Source organism: Sturnus vulgaris, chromosome 13, assembly GCF_052056855.1.
Source record: "Sturnus vulgaris isolate bStuVul1 chromosome 13, bStuVul1.hap1, whole genome shotgun sequence".
NCBI lineage: Eukaryota > Metazoa > Chordata > Aves > Passeriformes > Sturnidae > Sturnus > Sturnus vulgaris.
This window is the reverse complement of record NC_142255.1, coordinates 7,937,141-7,943,140: the sequence shown is the minus strand read 5'-3', so window position 1 is coordinate 7,943,140 and position 6,000 is coordinate 7,937,141.

Below are 6,000 nucleotides of genomic sequence, written 5' to 3'. Positions count from 1 at the left end.
AGGAATTTTAAGAATTATGAAAATACGTGAGATAGTATTGCAACCCATGTATTTTTATTTGAATGCCGAATCTTCCTTCCTCTGAATTTTCAATATGCAAGAAATGGTTTTGATCAGCAATAAATTAATCTCAAAAAACCTTCAGGGCTCTGAGGTAGTAAGAATGATTTTTCAACAGCGAGATGAAATCAAATGGTACTGTGATCAACAAGGTGAAGAGTTGACAGTTCTGATTTTTTTTAACTCAAGTTTCAGAATTAAAAATGGGTTTAGAATAGTGAAAGACTTCTTATCTGTTTTGCTTGTCTGCAGACCAAATAAGACATCACTTCTTTCAGGCTGAGATACATTCTTCATAAGCTTGAGGGCTAAGGAAAGAACTTTTCATTTACATTTTAAAATACCAGATTACATTTCAGCCTACAAATCATAACATCTGCAAGCTTAGAATCACAAAATATCTCTGCTATATCCTCAGTGAATAGCTTGGGAACATTTCAGCTCTTTTGTCCTCTGTCCCTAGTGATAATAAATATAAAGTTTCCAGTGCTAAATTTGCTTACTAGACTTACACTTCTCTGTTAGGTTTTCCAAATTACATAAGCAGAGAGAGTTCCTGAAACATTGCCTCAGAGAAAAATCACAGCTACAAAGTGTTACTAGATTTAAGAACTAAAGAATTAACAGCTATTTAACTTCAGCAGAAGAAGCAGAAATAAGTAAGCTGTCCAACACCCTTGGCAATCACCTGGTGAAACAAGTCAACTTCTTCTTTGCATGGGAGCTGCTTCACCCCCAGCCAGGTGTTTGAGGTCAGAGCAACTGAGTCAGTCATTTCTGCATGGCACCGAGTCAGACTGGTATCATACTGGTGTCTACTGGGCACACACATGAACAATTCCCTCTGATTTCCAGAGCTACCAGAAAACTGCCTCATGACTGGACCTGGCCCTACAGGCCTTAGTCAGTGACAAAAACCCATCCAAAAAAAGTGATTGAAAGGATGAATGAAAGGAACTCCATTTGAAAGGAACTCTGTTTCAGAGCTGGGAAAGTAAGATAAAAATAACATTAAAATGTCCCATAGAATTCTAAGATAATATTAATTGCTGCAGTAACTCTCACTTCAGTGCCTTACTATGCATGGAAAAGTTGGAAGAGACAGAACCTACACCTCGTGATCAAGCAGACCATTTTAGAGAGGACTCAGAAAAGCTGAATAACTTGAGTAAAATTACCAAGGGAAACAGAGCCAGGAATAAAGCTCAGGTCTGCTGACTTGTAGCTGTCTACTCACCACTTAGCTATTGCATGTAATGTGTGGGAAGGAAAATGGCATATTGCATTTAGGATGTCAGAATGTACTCCTACAAAGGTAAATGATTCATAAAACTCCATAGCAGAACACTTCCCTGCATCTACAATCAACTATGTTTAAACATTTAAGACAATGGCACCACTCACTTCTAAGTCACAGTTTCAAGAATGAAGAACATTCAAGGTGAGTTTCTCAGCTTGCTCAGAGCAGCTGATGCTCATCTGTTGAGATCTGTTTTGACAGAATTTAATTCCTTTGCAGGTTAGGTTTTTTATGTGTTTATCTTTTTTATAATGCTTTTTATCTCACTTCTCTTAAAAGCACTCTCCTAATCATGATGCATTCAGGTAGCCATGGATTTGTCTGTTCACTAAAGATTTAGAAAGAGAAAACATAGTGCATGAACCAGCAAATTCTAAATCTAAATAAATGTGAACAGTGAAGGTTATTTTCTTTCGACAAAGCATGCAGGAAAAAGCTGGGGATGTTGAAAAACACAGTTACAAAAGAAACAAAGAACAAAGGAGAAACAGTGCAGATATAAAGGGTACCCTCATCTACATATTGAATATTGCAGTAATTTGTCATCATTTCATACCACAAACCAAACAAGAAGAACAGACATCAGGAGCAACAAAGATTTTCAGAGGCCTTCCTACATTACAGAGTAAGAGATCAGGACTCTGGTTTAGAAAATAGGTAACTAGAGATTGGCACCACTGCAAACACTGCAAAGAGAATTAGTAATCCAGCTTCCCACAATACCAGAACTACAAAAAACTCAACAGTGTCAAATCCAAATCACAAAGAAGTTCTTCCTTACAATAATCAGTTAAACAGAAGTATTCATCACAGGATCATTGAGAAAATATAGAGAGGTTAAAATTTAGACTTGATAGAGTCACAGAAGACTGTTTATCAGAAATTGCCTAAGAAATCCCTAAATTACCGACTGTTTGAGTTTAGGAAGATAAGCCATGGAAAAGGGCACTCAGATGATGCTTTGTGATCCTTCTCTGAAAGGCTCTGCTCTACTGGCCACCACAGGTATTACAAGTTTAAATGGACTCGAGATACAAACCGGCATAAAGTTCCTCTGTTGTCAGTCTAAATGCTTTAAGCATTTCCAGAACTGGAATTAACAGGATTGTCATAAAAAGTGAAAAACTATTAAAACTATAAACATATTTTGGACAAGCAGATGAAATTCAGGTAATGAAATAGATTTAAATGACTGCCAAAAAATCTACACAGTCTGGCAGGATTAGCTTAACAAAATTTGGTATTTCCTTAGAAAACTGGGAGAATACCTGGCCCTCATGACCAGGTTCATGTAGATCATTACCTATGACACAATAACAAAATAAACTGAACTGTGTGCAGTTCACATAACGACCACTAGGAAAGCTTGCAATATTGTTAATTCCTTCTTCTATCAACACAGGAAGCAAATAAAATTTGTTACTAGAGAACTACAGGTCTTTATTCTGCTCAACCACCTTTAGTTTGACCTAAGAATGCCTTCTGTGTTCACAGATGGATGTTTTAAAGCAGAACCTGAATTCTAAATATCTGCTGTAGAAATTTTTCAGAAGCCAGTAAAAGCAATTTTCAGAAAGCCATCTCCTTCCTCTTCAAAACAATTGAATCTGCAGCACCTGTGAAAAGTGAAGAATGTTTCCTGTCATCTTTGTATCACAGCTTTCTGACAGCATCAGTGACAAAATCTGGCACACAATCTCCTCCCAACTCAACCCCAGACATGGAAGTAGACATCCATGGAGAAAAAGCACAAGTTCTTTAAATGCAGCATCACAGTACTCCCCAGATATCCTGGAGATAATCTATATGAGGCATCCCAAGCAGTAGCACAGCCATGCCCTAAAGAAATCTGGATTAAAGCATGCTTTGTGCATAGAACATTCTAAATGTATTCCTAGCTCAAGGGTAAATAGTATTTATTTCTAAATATCACCCACGATTTAAGATCACGTTATGATATCTGTATCTTCTATTTCAACAGGAAGATTTTCCCCACAGATCCCCAGAAGCTGGGTACAGCTAATCAAACTGACCATGAATGACTTTCCATCTGTGCCCAGCACAACTAACCAAGCAGATGAGGCAGGAGCAGCCCCGAAGGAGCAGCCTGGCTGGTTCTTTGTGACTTCCAAACCCACCAACAATTTGTCTGGCTTGTTAGAAGAAAAAGCTGTCTGTACAGCCAGGCCTGAAGGCTGCTGGGTTCAGGTCTGCCACCTTTATGTACCAAGTTAAACCTGTATGGCCTGTACCACTCTGTCCCCAAGTTTCGTGTCAGGGAGTACAAAAAGCTGGGAAACACAGGGATTGGAAATGAAATGTCAATTTGCCCAGTGCTTGGAATGGCAGGTAATGGTCGAGTGAGAGGAAACCATTTGGTTATTTCACTGCTCACCCCAAGAAGTTCTGCAGAGTCAATTTCTGCAGCATCAATCTCTGCAGTGAGGCTGAATGAAAACATTTCCTTCTGCAGGAGCTTGTGTAAACAGAAATACTGCAACCAACCTCACCTCAACACAAGGGAGAATTTCTGGCAGGGGAGGAAGGGGGAATAGAATAACAAACAAACAAACCCAAAACCAGCAAAGAATGTCTTCCAACACAGCTACCCCCACAAATCCTTATTCCTCCCACAACCTCAAGTAATGCAGCTTTTTCAACATGAATAAAACAAAATCAATTTCTCTACATATGGTCTCTTTAAATTGAGATCTAAAAATAGACAGACAGCCAACAAGAAGGCTTAAACAATTTTATCAGTGCTTGATGTATTTTGGCTTTCTCTTCTCTCTGGTCGCAATTCAATGCAACCCATAAATAAGTTAGGCTGGTAAAGGAGATTGAATTTTTGAGGCCAGAACAGTAATTGAGGAATTGAACAGCCTGAAGGTTGAGATATCTTCTCCTGGGATATAAGCCTTTGGACCTATTAGCAGCTGTCTATTGCTTTTCCAGCCATGGACACCTATGACCACGTCACCATATGGAATTGATTTAGTTTCTTTTTGTCACACACAGACAGATCTTGTACGTGTGCTGGGCTCCACCGTGCTGTTACTCTGAAGCAAGAATATCTCAGGAAAATCTCTGACCAGAAAATCTCACAACTATGGGAAGGCCAGATTTCCTAGGATCAAAGTCTGCACCAGCTCAGCACAATTTGATTATACAGAAAGCTGTATTTTACACTTTTTCCGCACTGTATTAGCACTTAGAAAGAAAGACAGAAAGCGAAGCCGGAAAGAAGGAATTTGGGTTTTTCTTAAAAGCCAAATAAACAAGTAAAACCAAAACCCCACCATCACCGCCATTCTTTCAGTCATTCCCTCAGGATGAAACTTTGTGGAGAAAACCTCCACAGACAACCCAACTAAGAAGCATGGATTGCAAACCCAATCCTTGACCAAAGGCAAAAGAAATATCTCCAGGCCTCACTCGGCATGAAGGCAGGGAAAGGCAATGACTGCAGACCGTGCCCCTGCTCCCTGTGAGACACTGGATCTGTTCAGGCCAGCCGAGGGTTGTCCCCTCAGGGCTGTGCTCTGCCCACCAGCGCCCGGCCGGCTGCTGGCCCAGTGTGGCTCCTCCACTGTGTGTGGAGCCACGTCTGAATCACAGCTCAACAGGGTGCAGAGACTGGCACCACACTCCCTCCCTCATGAACCGGCATCCCACAGAACCCACGCGAACACTGTTCGAAGGATGGCGTCACTCGGAGTGGCCCGCGGCCTTCCCAGCAGCGAGGGCTCCCCACACGCCCCCAGCAGCCGGGCTTTGAGCAGGTGACAGCCACACGGAAAAGAGAGGGAGACCTGATCGAACACATAAAGGGCACTCTGGGGGGCTCAGGGCAGGGCTGGATCCCCTGCTCAGGGCCTGCACAAGGAACTGAGGCTGGAAGTGAGTGAGCAGCCAAAACGTGTTAGCGTGGGGCTGACCTCCTCCTCAAAGAAAAACCAGCAGTTAACTCCAAATCACTAAGAGATGGATTAAAAATGGAAAAAAGAAAATATGAGAAAAAGACGCTTACTAAATCACTAATAAAATTCGTATTTCCAACTTTTGTAGTCTGAAAAAAGAAAGAAAACAACTATACATCTGGTTTTGTTTTGTAGGAAAATACGACAGCAATTGAAACTACAAAGCATTTGTTAAAAATTGGTTTTGACTATATCACATTTGTTCCGACCGAGCCTGTTTGTTTTGAAGAAAGGTTCCTGACAGCATAAAGTACAAACACAAAATGGGAATAGTTTGTTAGATCTGGTAAATGCCAAGAAGACAAACTGTATAATGGAATTTAGCAGTACCAGTTATTCATAAATAATTCTTCTGATTAAATATTCACACACCATCGTCATCATCTGTCTCGTAAGTCTGTTCTCATAGGCACCTTGTGCTCTGCTCCTACCCGATCTCGGCACAGACAGGACTGGTGATTTGGCTGCATGACACTAAATCACATCTCTTCTGCATAACAACGTGCTGCTCATAAATGCCCCCTCCCCAATTTGCTCTTGGGTAGCAATGGCAGGTCCTGCCTCCCCAGGGACTGGGCACAGCTCAGCCCCACACACAGGAGGCAGATGAGGGCTCCCCGTTTGCCTATCCCCAAACTCCCCTGGTTCTAGACCTAGAGC